The following is a 16746-nucleotide window of genomic DNA, read 5'->3' as shown; positions in this document are numbered from 1 at the left end:
GGCGCAGCTGTTGGGCAAGCAGAAAGTTCGCCGTTGCAGAAAAAATACAAAGAAAATGCCGAGCGCTTGTTAGCGCGTGCTTAGTGCCGACCGCCGAGTCCCCGGCTCGCGTAGCGGCTTTCGAAAAAACAAAACTCCACCTCTGTCGTCAATCGCTACCGCGCATGTAAAAAAAAAACTCCGGCGCTAATGCAAAAGCTGAAAAGACACACTGCTTTGGAGAGATCCCCGCGGCCGCCGCATTCTCTAGAAGCCATTACGGATAATTGGAGACATGCCTACGAGTGTGCACTCCATACCGAGATGTCTAACAGATCCCGCCACCGCTTCTTCGAGTCGTTTACTAAGAGCTGGTCTACAATGATGAGGATGACTTTGCATCCACCACTCGCCGCGAAGAAGACGACGACCTCTTCGATGCATATGACGACGAATACTAGCGCCGCAACTATGCAAAAAAACGATGGTACTGAAACTTAACTAGGAGTCCGGCAATACTCACCTACAACAGCTCCACCATTCAAGTCTTGCGCGCGACTGCAAGCTTCTCTGAATTTTTTTCTCATTCACAAGAACGGTAGATATTAAAGTTCTTAAGCATTACACGCCCATCAGCCGACTGTCGCTTGTTGTACACAAGGTGTTTGCCAAGATAATGTTTAGCCGCATAAACGATAACCTATATTTCCAACAACCGAGAGAACAGGCTGGATTTATAAAAGTATACTCTACAATAGATCGCATCTATGTCATCAATCAATAGAAAAATCCGCGAGTACAAAACCCCATTACTTGAAATTTACAGACTTAAAAAGCTACTTATTCAGTAACCAGCGCCACGGTGGTGAAAGCGATAAAGGACCAACGAATACAGGAGACATGCTTAATACTTCTAGGATGCAAGGGTAGGATAACCCTACATAAGCAAAGGTAAAATTTCTCAATCCCAAAGGAAGTGCGACAAGGAATTAACACGTCGCCAAAAATTGTTTACAGAATGCCTGGAGAGGCTATTCAGGAAGCTTGACTTTGAAAACGCAGGTTTATGGATAAACGGGGAATACTTGAGCCATTTGATATTTGCAGACGGCATGGACTTGTAAAGTGAATCTGCAGAATAACTGTAAAAATTACTGAAAAACTGGGATCTGAGGGATGCGCCGTGGGGCTAAAACTAAATATGAATGAATCTAAAGTAATCAGAAGTAAACATGTCGAAAGCGTCCCCATCAGGATAGGTAACGAAACACTAGAACAAGTGGAAGAACCTAGCTACCTTTAACAGGGGTCCAGTGCTGACACTAACCACGAGGAAAAATTCCGTCGCAGAATAGGCAAGCGCGGGAGGTCGCTCAGCAAGCACTCGCAACTAATGAAAAGCAACCTCTGTCCCTAAAAATGAAGGCATAAAATCAGTGCATTCTACAGGTGACGAAGTACACCGACCAGAAACATGGCGCCGGAAACAGGCCGAACGGCCGTTTTTTTGAAATCACGAAATTATCCTATTTTGCGTCGCTGTTAACACGTAGGCGGATACAACTAGCTCTGCAGCATTGTGGATTGAGATGGCCTTCCCTGGGTTATTTATGATCCAATCATTGCAAGCAGCATTGCGCAGAGATTTAAATGGTCTGTACATGCAATTATAAGGCAGTGGGGACATAGTGGGACGAGAGTGTCTGGCTTGCGATTGAATAGAACGAACCGAGCTGGTGTGTGGAGTGTATATGTTTGCACCGGCCGAGTTACTACTTTCTCGCGACGGGTAGTCCCGGACTGGAGGGTAGGGAACATGAGACGGATGCTTAGAAGGTCTGCTAAGGTGGGCAGCAAAGGGGGAGGACAAGGATGTGTGTAGCGGCCGTCGATAGGGGCCCGGAGGGGAGCTTCGCGGGCAAGCTGATGGGCGAGTTCGTTCCCAGCAAAATGTTTCGCACTGACTTCTTTCCTCCTCTCTTTGCATCTATCTTTTCGTTGAAGCCTCCCATTACTATCATGAATTTTGTTCTGCCACGTATTCCTTGCTGACTCAACGTCTTCGCCGGAACTATCTACGGCCTCATCATCGTAGCTAGCTATACGCGCATAGGTTTTTTTAACGTATATGCCCTTGCTTTGCGTGATCTCAACGACCCTGACCGTTTTGTTTATACTGAGGAATTCGCCCACGTTCCCTGCTATATCCTTGTGTATCAAGAATCCCATCCCTTGGTCTTCCCTTTAGCGAGGTCCTCGGTAGAACCAAAGATACCCGCTACTCAACTCCATGAAGCCTTATCCATTTCTTCTGACCGCACTTATCTCTGTGACATCCCATTTAATGTCCGAGAGATCCTCAAGTAGCACAGCTAAGCTTTCCCCGCTAGGCAGGGATTGTGCGTTAAACGTTGCCAGATTCAGGTTCCAAAAGCGGCCTGTCCGGACCGAGAGATTCTTAACACCCTTTGACCTATTACTGGCCTGACTGCCACCATGGTCAGGTACTAAAAACCAGTAAAGTGGAATTATGGTGCCAGCAAGCCAGAGTGAATCTATCATTTAAAATTGCAATAGAATGATAGTGGCAGACGTGATGCTGACAGCCCGAGATGAACGGAAAGACCCTGCCGCGTGCAGACAACCAGCGTCCGGCTGGACTCGAACGAAGACCTCAATAATTAGTTGGCCTTTGGGGCCCATAAACATTGAAAACATACTTAAACTTCCATGTTGCAAGAGGGCCATAAAAATTCGGCCAAGACTGACGAAACATAGCGTACTGTTGGGCGAGTTGCACGAGTATTTTTTGCACTGACGAAACAGCGCAGCTGGTGGTCTTCACTAGCCTTAACTTGGCTTTTCTTAGGTCTGCCTTAGTTATCGCCAGATAAGACACTGATGCCGCCGAGCGCAAGCCGTCTCTCTCAACTAGAAGAACAGCTGCACGTAAGAGCTAAAATCCCCCACGCGTGCCTCCCCACCAGGACATCTGCGCCGCGACGCGTACGTGCTCGTCGGCTTCTTGCCTCGTCGTCACTTCCCCTCGCAATTCGTGGCCTAGCCAAGCCCGGGCTAGAGCGGCAGCACGAGCGGCCGTGGCCTAGCAATATCCTCCCCTGCACTTTGTTGCGGGGAGGTTTGAGTGACGGCTGGCACGGCTGAAATTCAAGTTTGACTGTCGAAAAAATGTCGCGATGCGCAGTATAAAGTTAGTGACTTGTTGGCAAACGGGCCAACCTAGCCTTCCGAGGCAATTTAAAATATGGGCGCAACTTGCACTAGTGGAGCAAGGCGAGAGAAACAGCTGGGCTGGCGCCCCTCTCCCTTTGTCGGAGGTCCGGATGTTGCCCCTTACATAGATATCTTACTCGCCGGTCGTCTAGCTGGCGGAAGATGCTGCCAAGGACCACGAGCTCCTGGCCGTCGTCTGACGAAGCGCCCACCCGAATACTCCCTATGGGGTGGTTACGCTCAGCAAAGATAACCAATAAAGTTCTCTCTCTCTCTCTCTCTCTCTCTCTCTCTCTCTCTCTCTCTCTCTCTCTCTCTCTCTCTCTCTCTCTCTCTCTCTCTCTCTCTCTCTCTCTCTCCCCTTGGCTGGCATGCCCGGATAGTTTAGTCCGCATGCCGGCTCTCATATCTATCTCATAGTGGACCGCGTTAGCACGAGTTAGGATTCACGGCCAAGTCCAATGCCAACGCCCGCACTACGAATACAAAGGAAATACTGTGCGCCCAGAATGCGATAATAGCTCAGGGAGAAAATTTGCAAGACGTATTTGCAGTACAGCTTTCAGAAAAGGATGTTGAACATCTCGAAAGTAGAATAAACGAGAAAGAAGCTGCCAAAGAAACAGATGAACAAGCCCAAGTCCACCTCGCGCAACAAGAAAAAGGTTATCGCGACGCATTGGCTCACTACGCGAACACCAAATGAAGGTTGCAAAAATCCGGTGAAAAGCCTGTATCCTGAGTCGTGAGCAATGTAACACCTGTAGGACATAAAGAAGTCGTGTCACAAGAAACGTGTTACACGCCCGAACACGAGAAAAGATGGACAGCTGCCGTCCCCGCCAGCCATTCACTTGGCGCTGTAGCTTCACCGCCTGCTCCGACCAATGCGAGTCAGTATTGCGAAACTGCGAGAGGGGTACTCCTAAATAAGTTAGGTCTCTATTCCAATTGATTCCGGCGAAACAATCGGGTGTGGTTCCCCATTCTCCCAACCAAAATCCGCAGCTTTTCTCGAAATTCAGGGCCGCACCTGAAACCTCGCAAAATTCTTGTGTAATGGCTAGCGCATTCTCCACGCTGGCCTTGTCAGTACAAAATAAAGCGACATCATCGGCATATGCTAAAATTTTCACTTCGAAGGACGATAGCCTGAACCTTCTAACATTAAAGCCCTCTATTATGCGCATGCATAATGGTTCCAGATATAAGCAAACCAGGAGTGGTGATAATGGGCACCCTTCACGAACCGATGAAAGAAGGTGGATTGGTTGGGTTAGTCGATTGTTGACTATCACTGTTGTTGAGCCATTAGCATAACATATTTGAATACCTTCGGTAAGCCAAGATCCTGCGTTCACATGCTGTAGAGCACGAAACAGAAATTGGTGACTGACGCGATCGAATGCCTTTGCCAAATCTAGTTGTACTAAGGCTACCTGGGCTGACGTACCCGAAACACGCTCCAATATAGACCTTGCTATGTGTATGTTAGTTTGAATAGATCGCCCACGGATGCCACATGTCTGATGGCCACCAACTAATAGCTCAATTACAATTTGAAGACGGTTGGCCAAAATCTTAGCGAAGACTTTATAATCTACATTACATATGGAAATGGGACGATATCCTTCTACTTTACGCAGTTTGTCAGGATCATTACTTTTGGGGATTAGAACAGTGTGGCCTTCGTACAGCGTATATTGTGGTGTCTTCGCTGTCTGTGGACGCAGCCCGAAGCCCGCGAGGTTTCCTCAAAGAAGTGGTTGACACGTTTCGCTTTTTACAGGCTCGGTTTAGCCTTGAGTACATATTTGCTGCTTCGCGCGAGTCTATTTCTGATGCCCTGGTTTCTGGGCTTTTTCCCACACCTTTATATCGTGTTCTGTACCTACAGTGTCCGTACCAGGATGTCCTCAATAGAGTGTGTAAAATGTGTGTTCCGCCAGGTGTTAAAACATTTTTCTTTAAATTACACACTGGCACGCTCCCTGTTAAAACTTGGATGAAAGACCGGGGTCTGTTTATAGCTTGGTCGACAGACTGTCGGCTGTGCACTCGACAAGAGACAATTGATCACTGCTTTGTAGACTGCAGAGATGCTGTCTTTTTTTGGGACATTTTACAGTGAACGCTCAGAAAATACATGGATATTACACCGTTCTCTATCCGATTTTTGCCATTCGACTATCCTGGTGAGCCGCCTTATGACATGTTCGTGTTGATTTTTTTGTACAGCCTGTCGCGATGCCGCTTATGTGATAGGCATGCTGAGCCACCAAGATCAACTAAGTCCTATTTCCGAGAAACTGTGGCATTTGTACATAGTGTGTATAGTTCGCTTGACCAACCGCCTGACTGGTTCCCTCTTTTGAACGCTTGTGTGTGTTTCCCTGAATTTTGATGTGTATGTGCTTCTCATAACTTCAGTGTATTCTTTTGTTTGCTTGACTATGTATTCCTGGTACTGCCACGGCTGAGCGTATTCTCCCATGTAATAAAGAAAAAAAAGCGATAATAGCTCAATCGGATAGACGCTGGCACCATAACGCGAGGGACCGAAGTTCGATTCTGGCCATGGGAAGTGTTTTTTTTTTCTTTCACTTCACTCACTATCATTCATCCTCACAGTCAGAGAAAGTTAGCCTTTCTGCAGGGCATTTTCGCGTTACAGACGCCAGCAGTGCGAACACTGAAACTTCGCTTTAACCACGCCACAGGGTGAGGGGTACAAGGAGAGGTCAGCCGCCAAGCCCTCTCTTGGATCTTGTTCTGATATGATTGTGTAGGCTGCTGACGAGGTAACGTGGCTGAGCTCGCGTTTATTTCGGCTGCGACGGCTGTGGGACAGTGAGGGTAAATAGCGTAGAACGAGGTGCCGCTCCCGGCCGAATGCCAAGCTTGCTTTGAGTGCGAGTCGGATGATAATGATGATAGCGACGCTGATGAAGAAGATGGTGATGGCGTCGCTACAGTTAGGTATAAGGCGAGTTCCTGATTTTAATTACGTAATTTTACTGGACCTAACTTCCACCAAAATCTACCTTTGGGTTCAGGCAGCTCATACTCTATTTTCACTAACCAGGAGCGTTTTCTCCCCAGCGCCCCTATAGCACGCACTACGTCGACAAATATCAGCAAAGAAAGACGTTGAAGAACCATCCAGAGCGGAATCAACGGCGGTTCTGCATTTTGGAGCAATCGCTTTTCCACAAAGGCGATATGCCTAAATCCAAGAAAACTCAAGGCGAAAGATCCCTAGAGTCGGCTTCGCCAAAAAAGCGGCCTCCAGGATCGTGTAAGCGGAAGAAGTCGTACCACAACAAGTATTCGCCGGGCAAGAAGAACAACGCATCGCAAGGACAGCGCTCGGACGGGAAATATGGAAATGATGCCAAATTAGACGGTGATAACCTGGGACATAACGGTTCCGAACCACACAAAGAGGCTGCACTTCACGAGGGAACTCATCCCGGCCAACCAGGGACCAGCAAGAGCAAGAGACGTGGTCATGCTCCTGCAGGTAGAGACACAGGTGTAGACAAAGCATCACCGCTCCACGAACCTTCCACACCAGCCAACCAAGGTGTCGCCAGTAAAATGGCCGAGCCGATGCCCATGTCCGAGCAAAAGACACCCGCACTCCATGAACCATCGGTTCCACAACAAGGTCCCACCTCAAAAGGGGGAGGCACAGCCCCGCTTGGACAAAGGGTCGCTTTGCTTGAAGAACAGCCAAACCGCGAAGTTCCAGCCCCGGAGCCTGAAGGAATTTTGAATCCGCCGCATTCTTCGCACCCTCCGCGTAGTGACAAAGTGCAAACTTCTCCCGGCGAGCCCAGAGAGAAGGTATCTCGCACAGAGTCGCCAAGAAAAGTTTCCCCGGCTCCTACTTCGACCGCCAAAGGCACAGTTTCGGATGACCTAGCAGGGGTACCTGCGACTTCAGGTGGCCCTTCCAAGCACCTGCATGACGCACCCTCCTCGTTTGCCATTGAGGTCGATCGCGAACCAACGGCTGGGTCTACACGTGCGCGAGGTAAGTTTCTTTTGGTCGGAAAATTTATCAGGTCCCTATTACACGCATTCACGTGCGATCATATGGCGCCGTGCAGCATGTCCTGTCCTTGATAGCACCGGAAGAGAAACCTTGTGGACCACATGAAAAATATTATTGGCTGTTGCGAACTTTCAACGAGTACTGATTGAGTTAACATGGTCGCAATGGCTTGCCCACGCATGTTCGCTTCCATTTCTTTGGCCGCATGCCCGAGTCGCGCGTCACAATACAGAGTACGGTAAAAATGCATCGCGAAGTACGAGTGGCTTAAAAACACATGAAGACCAATCGTTTTCTACAGCCTTTTGTCAATGCCGTGTGTGTGTTTGCGTGCAAGTGTTTGTGTGTGTGTGTGTGTGTGTGTGTGTGTGTGTGTGTGTGTGTGTGTGTGTGTGTGTGTGTGTGTGTGTGTGTGTGTGTGTGCGTGTGTGTGCGTGCGTGCAAGTGTGTGCGTGTGTGCGTGTGTGTGCGTGTGTGTGCGTGCGCACGTGTGAGTGTTTGTGTGTGCGTGTGTGAGCACATACACCGTGTACGAAGAGAAGAGCATCGTTAAGCTAACAAAGGGCTTCATTTCATTTTTTGCACTCAAATTTCACACGAAGGCCTTCACCCATTTATGGCCTGGTTTGTGTAGAAGGCGGAAAAATTACTCTGGATTTGTAGCTGTTAAGAAAGTCACCGTGTAATGATGTCTGAAAAAAAGAAAACAGTGCTGCGCAGCTATGGTGCCTCTACGGTCCTCAAACGTAGCATAATTCGTTCTAAGAAATCTTAAAAGTCACATCGCACAGCTTTTGCCTTCGGGCTGCCTCTAAGACGGAAACGCGCGCTCACACACGAATGCACGCTCACAAATGTGGATACTGAGCCTTCTGACTTTATCGGATGCCTAGTAAAGCCAAGATCATTTGAAGGTCTTCCTCTGTGCGAAGCAAGACAACTTCTTCGAATTCCTGCAGGAAAAATCAATTTCCATCTCTAAGCAGCAGCATGTCCTTGTGAATTCATGGTTTCAGCAGCTCATGCTGTCTGAATTGTTTTTTTTTTCTGCGCAGGTCGCTCCAATGGCTTCATTTACGACCTGGTGCGACGGGCGTATCCGATTGGCCCTTGTCCCGCGGACACGCCGTCCGGTCCAGTGCTACGCGACAGGCCTTGCCAACCCGCGATGGTAGATTGCGCCCTGATCGCTTTCGTCGCCACCTGTACGCTTGCCATCCTAGGGGCGGTGTTCTTCGGCACTGCGAGCCCGAGGTGAGACGACGCGTTTTCGAGGCTCTACGCCAGTCAACGTCCACTACTCCGCCTTGATTTCGCACCTAATCTCCGAACGTTCGCGCTTGGCTGGGTTCTTTTTTTCTTCCCGTGATCACACTGCGAAAGTAAACATCATCCGGCTGGGAACGAGCCCTTCATAGGTTGTACTCTAGTTGGAAGAGTTGCAGGATATGAGGTCTGCTAAGCTCTGCGATAGGCCTCCGCAGGACAACTCAGCTTTTACGAATTTGCTCACAAGTCGTTCTATTAATCAGTTTCGCGTAATAACTGCCTAAAGGACAAAACAAGCGGTGAAGGGAAAGGACAGGCCCAGTTCCGCGCTAGCCCTGTCTTTTCGTAATTTCAAATGCTCCTTTTCGGTCCCTTCATCTCCTGTCTTTGCGCTGTTATTAGCTACATTTACGCCAACTTGCCAAGGTTAGTTTTATTTACTTAAATAAGCCACGGGTCGCTGAATAACAAAAAAAAAGGACGATTGGTGATGATGAGCCTGCAAGACATTACCGCGATAACTGCTCGGTGGTGCTAAATACCAATGGGGAATATAACACACTGCTATTGCGGCGGTGTGATGCTTCCTCGACTATCCTTTGTAGGGTTCAACAGGAAAGCCGCATATTCTTAGGGGCCATGTGGCACGGAGATCACAGTCATATGCAGAGTCCACTTGAAGGAGTAAACCGTCCTCCCCTGGTTCAGTGACTTAGGCGTTCTGCTGCAGAGCAGAAGGACCCGTTTGATTCCCGGCTGCGGCGGCCGCTTTTCTGATGGAGGCGAAAAGCAAAAAAAAAAAAAAAAAAGCGCCCGTGTGTTCGACATTTCGGCGCACTTTGAAGATCCCCAGGTGGTCAAAATGAATCCTGAGACCCGCATTGCTTCGCGCCTTATCGCCTGAGTAGCGTCGGCACGTTACAACCCAGAATCAATCAATCAATCAATAAATCAATCAATCAATCAGTCAATCAATCAATAAATAGATAAATAAATAAATAAATAAATAAATAAATAAATAAATCATTCAATCAATCGGTCAATCAATCAATCAGTCAATCAATCAATCAATGAGTCAATCAATCAATCAATCAATCAATCAGTCAGTCAGTCAGTCAGTCAGTCAATCAGTCAGTCAGTCAGTCATTCAATCAGTCAGTCAGTCAGTCAGTCAGTCAGTCAATCAATAAAACACTAAATAAATAAATAAATCAGTCATTCAATCAATCGGTCAATCAATCAATCAATTAATCAATCAATGAATCAATCAATCAAACCAAATAAAATCAAAACCGGCCTCCCCCGTTGTGGCGGCTCAGTGGCTAGGGCGTTGTGCTGCTGAGCCAAAGGACGCGGGCTCGATGCCGACCAAGGTGGCTGCTTTTGTGAAAAAAGCGAAAAGCGAAAAAACCAGCGCGTCGAGGTTTCGGAGCACGTGAAGGATACAAGGGTGGTCCAAATTAATCCGGAGCAACTCACTACGGCGCCTCATAGCCGAGGTGTACCTTCGGCGCGTTAAACCTCACAATAAAAAAATGGCATCGATGGATGTGGCCTACTGACTGCCCTTCAGAATACACTCCGAACTAATGTTTGATAAGCGGGCATTCGCACACGACGAAAGACAAGGAAAAGGCATGGAGAGGGACGTATACGCCTCGAGCTTTGCGATCGCTGCGCCGCCTGCCGCCGCTTCTTCGCGACGTTGACGGGATTCGCTCTGCGCGGCTGATAGGGGCTCATGCAGTGTTTCGGTTCTCTTTCGCTTGTTTTAAATGCAGAGCATTTCAGTAACTCACGATGTCACCCAAGTTGACGTCCGTAGTCGTAGTCCGCACCCCTCCCCCTACACTACATAAAAGAAAATACCATCCGGCGCCAGGTTTCGATCCCTCGACCCTGAGGGCGGAACGCAATGTACATGGTTCTCTACCCACTGCGCCACAAAGCCGACACAGAATGGGACGCTACGAACGCGCCTTATATCGTTGACTCATTCAAATTACTGCTGACGAGCGCTCTCTCGTCAGCAGTTGCCACAAGTGCAACAACATTAACGTAACGCAAACTACTTAACGTCGTGCGCCCCCGGAAATGCTCTGCATTTGATCGTGCCCCTCGCGAGGGGGATGTTTCGCACTTGATCGCACTTCCACTGCTCTCTCCGCATGCGCCCCGTCGCTATAGCAACGGAGGCGCGTCGTCTGCTTCCAGGACGCCGCGGCGCCGAATCGAAGCGGGTGGTGAGCGGTGGTGCCGCACGCCGCTCGTCGAAACGCGCCGTCGGAAGCGAGAAACGTCGTCGCCACATCTACGATCTAGATAAATAAATGCAAACGTAAAGCGCCAGACATTCGGCGCATTTACCTCATCCTAGCCACGAACAGCTGATGTGACAATTCGTGTCTCGATATGCGCTGGCTTTGGCTAGGCTAATCTTTTTTTTTTTTTTTGCCCTTCCGCGCCCTGAAAAACTTATCATGGTGACGCCTGTAAGTAGACATTACGTATAAGGCACATCAAACGCCGCTGTGTCTTGGTAGGGTGCTCAAACGCCAGCAATAGCAATCCGGGAACGCGGTCCTGCGCCCTTCTCGGCCGCTGTTACTGGCGTCGGCGACAGCAGCAGCATGCCACCGCTTTCACCTCCGAATACGTCCGGCACATGTGAATTCTTTTGCCGCCTCTTTCGGACCTGATACGGGCACAGTGAAATGTGTGTTTCGCTTTGCAGAGCGGACAACGAATGCGGACTCGTTTCGAATAAATGCGTCGTAAAATTATACGATTGGGGCATGTGATTACCTAATACCTGACAATAACTTGTGCCTTTTGTAGAAAGAGAGGCCACGCAAACATGGTAAGTATATTTCAAGTCTGTGGGTCGTTAAATATGTGCATAACCCCGCCTGATAGCAAGGACCAAGGAGAGTTAATGAAACCACGGAATATGAATGGTCTGCCCAGTCCGGAAGAAACAGAACAGCTCGTGCGGGAATGAAAATCCCAGTGCAGCTTCGGAAAAACTAAAGACGTTCGTCTAAACTTCAGCTGGGTAGGACTCATGAGACCAACTAGTGTGCGAAATGCACTGCTATGTTGCGAGACATAGGGAGATGGGGGAGGGGGACGCTTAACTATCGTTGTGTACGAATGCGGAGCGAAATCAAGGAATGAACGTTTTAGTAATCACACACACAAGCTATTCGTTCACCTTACTATAGTTTTTAGACTTCAACGAACAGCTGATCCCTCGGCGGACGCATTTTTTGAAGTATACAAGGTCACAGCTGATAAACGGTGCCGTTAGAAGAGTGGGATATCTGATAAGGCCCTCTGATTTCCGCTTGTGCTAGATTCTGCAGGCTTCCTGCGTCGTATGACTATGCTTCGAAGAAACGTTTAGTCTCTGACGCGCATTACTCTGAAGCCCTTCTCCGCGCTGCTCACTGAGAATATATGTAGCATATATAAATGTTTGCGGGCGCTCAGCTCACGACAAGACGCCCCGGCATTAATTTTTTTTTTGTCGTGCGCTGATCCCGGGTGTAATTTTGGATTATCCATCTTACTTATTTCGTGGAATGTTCATGTAATTTATATCCATGGTAGTGATCAATATCTGAGGTATGATATTGGTAAGCATAACTGGCGTGCTGTCAGGTGTGAGTGCTCCGCTAGGTTATATAAGCGCACAAAACTGATTTACATCGCATTGTATAGCCATAGCATGACCATCTGGGGAAACTATGCTTACGGAGACACTGTTAGTAAATTTCAGGGCAGTGAAACCACAATCATCTTAATATGCATTTCCCGGTTTCGCGACGCCGACCTGTGACGCACATCTGGCGCTTCTACAGACCGAATGTACCAGACTATGATCGCGTCAGACACATTTGCTCTCTCGTAAATGTGCCACATTTGCGAACACAGTCACTGCTCTACATAAATATGTATTTCCAACGCCTACAAACGGTAAATCTCAGTCGTGAACGGGCTCAGAAAGCAGCGGTGACAGTGGGGAACGGGTCGTTAGGGGCCGCTAGGGGGATTTATGTGGCGCCCCTACAGGCCGCGCTCTAGGCGCATAGTCGCCATTTGCTTCGCTGTAACGAAGGTACTAAAATCTTGTGCAAATACCCGTCCCCCAAGAGTCCAAAAGAGCAAGGCATTCAAATCCCGAAGGCTGTAGAAGCCACGGTGCTTTCTTTGGATAGAGTCTTAAGCTTTACCTGTTCTGTAGAAGAGCAGAAGAGAAAACTCATCACGAGCAGTATTGTCGTCGGCTTCACGCCACCTCGCGTCGCATTTTGCAGGTCCGCTTCGCTGCGGGCAGGAAACAGAAAGTGGCTCGCCAGTGAGAGACACCTGTGCGAGAGGTACAGTTGTAAGGAAGCCGTGGACGAGCTGAAGGCAACCGCAGACTTGTCCGTCTCCCCCTGCGAGGACATCTACAGATTCGTTTGCGGCAACTGGCGCGCTTCTCTAAACAATGGCCCAAATGCAACATACTGGCATAAACAACGGCGGAGATACGTCGACGCTGTGGATGCTGGCATGCAGGCCATCCTGAGGGAGAGAATTTACCACTCAGAATCAAACCAGCGGATAGCTGCATTCTACCAGTCTTGCCTCGACATCTTTGCAAACAACTACAGTAACCTTACCAGAGCCTGGAAAGCCGCCGGCCTTCGCGTCCAAGAGTTCATGAACGCCAGTGATTTCAGAACGCTGTTCTCGCTCATGATCGACCACGCCAACCGCTCTGGCTTGACTACAGTCTATAACATACGCATCATCGACAGCAAGACAGCCGAAGTCATGCCCGGCAACGTGATCAACTCTGGATCCGGCATGGCCAGCGACGAGTTCAGGCACATGCTCGTACACGCGGCGACGGAGACTCTTTATTCAAAGGCCAGTTTTTCCTATGACAAGATAGCCGACGTCGACGATGCTCTTCGTGAAGCAACGCAGAAAATGACTGATGCTGTCGTCGAACAGTCCTTTCCGTGCGACATTTGTGACACCGACAAGGCTCGTGTCTGGTGCGGCAGTTTTCTCCGGAATTCGACGAATGCTTCAGCAGGCATTCGTTTCATAATGACGGACAGACCTAATGCCATCCGCGCCATTCTGAAAACTCTTGCCAGTGCGGACTTGGACTCGATGAAGCTGTACCTGCTACTGGTTCCTGTAGCCAGGTTTATGCATCTGGAGCACTGGATCCGCCGAGTCCCAGCCTTTCTTTCGAGCGTGGCATGTGTAGAAACCGTCGAAACGCACGCGGGGAGCCTGTTCAAACACTGGTTTATCACAAACACTTTAGGAGAGGCCACCGTCGACGGTGTGATTCAGATGCGAGCAGAAGTCCAAAGAGAGTTCAGGAGTTTTTCGAAGAATTTCAAGAATCTTATAGTCGACAACAACGAAGTATATAAAGCAGTGACCTGGGTAGAAGGTGAGCAAAACACAGTTTGTCGTCAACTCGTCGTCAACTCACAGTTGAATTTCGATATACAGGAAAGAGCGAATTCAGTGCTAGCTGCCAGAGCGGGCAGTCTGGGTATAACACCAGGTGCCTGATTCGCGATGTCCTTGCACGATGTCATTGTGTAAGGAACAGAGGCGAAAACAAAAACTTCTATGTGTATTTAAACATAGAATATCCGAACTTAATCCGGAACCACTTTTGTTTACCAGTGAGCCTTGGAGGATGCCGTTTCATATTTTACCGCGTGTTACTCTTCGATAAAGATTACGGATTTAGGTGTTTTTGTGAGGGACAATAAACTGTAAACTAGGAATACCGCTTATATGCAACAGAATAACGGAACCCCGGTAACAATGGCATTCAATAGTGCGAACCGCAACCTATTCTCCGGCGCCGGAGGCCGATCCACACGATGCCAGGCTGCAAGCAGTAGACGCATAACATAAGCTAGCACAACGATTGTATAAATGAGGAAGTTTCTAGAGGTGGAAACCTGGCTTGAGCGATGATCTCGCGTCTGCCAGGTAAATGGCGAACGGGCTCGAGAAGGGCAGGCCAAAAACTGAAGGGTACAGCCACGCAATAGAAATTAACGCAATCTTCAGCAAACAATCCTTTTTTCTCCAGCATTTTGCGAAAAATGAAGTCACGGGAAGTTTTGTTTTCAGATCTACGCACGGAAATATCGAGTCACGAACTTCCATCCAGCCCACGCTACGGGGACGACTTCGTCTCTAACCTCATCCTGTCAGCGATGTCTGGTGTCCGAATCAAGCGTGATGACATCGTTTCCCGCATGGCCGCATTAGCTGCGAATAGCACCAGCCTCCACGTCAGCGACGGAAGGATTCCACAGTCCGACAGGGAGGCAGTTCGCGTTGACCCTGTCCCATTCCTGTTGCCTGACTTCTACTACAGCAGGGCACAGTTACGAGTCATCAACTACGGCAGTTTGGGCGTCATTCTGGGCGAAGCCATGTTCAGCGGTCTTTCCAAGGCTGAGGGCACCAAACTGTATGAACGTTGCTTGGCTGCGAGGATCCGTCGGCAGTTTGGTGTCTCTCTTAGCAAAGTGAGTCTCTACGCCGAAGCGCAATGAGAAGCTGGTGTTTCCTTGTCTTTGGGGCACCGGTTAAAGGGGCCATAAACACGTAATACACTCACGTTCAGTTTGAAAGAACTCGCCTTCGGTATCTTACTCAGCTCTGTTGTAGCCGCCAACAACGTTGTTTAGGAAAAAAAACGCAAGAAATATATAAAAATTTTAATATTTGCACTAGATGACGTCAGCGGTGGCACATTAGCTGCAGCGGTGGCGCCATTAAGGTAAAATAATTAAAATATAGCTTTCAGTGTGTTAAATGCACCTTATAGCACGATCCAAGACCAACCACAATCGTCCATTCACGTTTCCTGGCGGTGACGTTGGCCTTCGGCCGCCAATCGCGCGAGGAAGATTCTCTGATGTCATGAAGGCCTTGCCAGAAAGTAACAAATAATGATAACATTTTTTAAAAGTAAGAAGTAAGGTAAGGTTAAAAGTAATAAATAATGATAACATTATTATTTTATTGGGACACAGCAGTCCCATAATACCGTACTTTGATTTTGTTCCATTTTCCCTTGTAGCGTCCGAACTGGAACTTGTAGATAAACCTAGTTTGACCTATTTTATAACAAAACGGATGCATCATACCTTTCAACACGTAAAAACTTGGCTTCCGTTGTGAAACGCGTAAACATCTCTTGTATTGCATCTAGTAGAAGCAATACTATTTACAATTCTGTTAATTACTTGGTTTATACATTTTTGTTTGTGATCTGAGCAGCAACCATGCAAGGTAGTTCCATAATTCAAAATCCCTTCCGCTGCTTCTGTATATATGGTTTCTCTTAATTTCAATGCTGCCTTCCCTCTCAAATTGTGAATCATAGCTGCTATACCCCTTAATTTCTTCCATACAAAAAAGACATGGTTATTCGGCGAGAGGTGTTGGTCAATGAAGAGGCCTAAATGTTTTACTTCGGGCTCTAATGTAAGGGGCCTACATTTAGAAGAGCTGCATTGATATATAATCAAATGTATAGGCTCATCCAGACAAACTTTGTGTGGTTTTCTGAGGCATACTAATTTTGTTTTCTGTGGATTTGCGAAAATTGAATTTTTTTGGAACTAATACATGAATTTGGGAATGTCATTTTGAAAACTGTTTGTTCCGCAAAAGGAGCCGGCGATAGTAAGAGCTAGAGTGGTGTCGTCTGCACACTTGAACACGTTCGAGTTTAGTGGGAGTAAGCTAAGATCGGCAAGTCATATATTAAAACGTGTGAGGCCTAGTGGCTGCCCTGAGGGACTCTACACTGTGTTTCTTTAAGTCCACTATACTCTCGCTGAAGTTCTACGCATTGAAATTGTGACAAATTAGACTAAAGAACTGAAGAATTTTTCCACGAAACCCCAAAGAGCGAGCTTTTGTAACATCAATTCATGAATTCCCGTACGAATGCTTTCAATAGGTCTACAAATAACATTAAAGGGACACTAAAGTGATATGTAAACATTGCGGGATTACTTGCGCAAATTGTAGTCCGGAGTCCCCAGGCCATGTTTCGACCACCCTGGGCGCGTTTACGCGATTTTATTTAGTAGAAAAATTAATTAGAAAATGCTGTCCTCCTCTCTTTACGCTCGCCCATTTTCTGCGGC

General features: G+C 48.0%; 1 protein-coding gene across 1 annotated transcript in view; it reads right to left on the bottom strand.

Moving 5' to 3' along the window:
- LOC144146953 (uncharacterized) overlaps positions 1-13292 on the bottom strand; it is a 30468-nt gene extending 17176 nt beyond the window's left edge. Inside the window, exon 1 of the mRNA XM_077678928.1 lies at positions 12778-13292. The gene's annotated coding sequence lies outside the window, so the exon portion shown is untranslated. The remainder of the gene's footprint in view (positions 1-12777) is intronic.
- Between the last annotated feature and the right edge of the window lie 3454 nt (positions 13293-16746).

The sequence above is a fragment of the Haemaphysalis longicornis genome, unplaced genomic scaffold (assembly GCF_048455015.1).
Source record: "Haemaphysalis longicornis isolate Haplotype H1 unplaced genomic scaffold, Haemaphysalis longicornis Haplotype H1 scaffold_7, whole genome shotgun sequence".
Taxonomy (NCBI): Eukaryota; Metazoa; Arthropoda; class Arachnida; order Ixodida; family Ixodidae; genus Haemaphysalis; species Haemaphysalis longicornis.
This window is presented reverse-complemented; position numbering and strand designations above follow the sequence as displayed.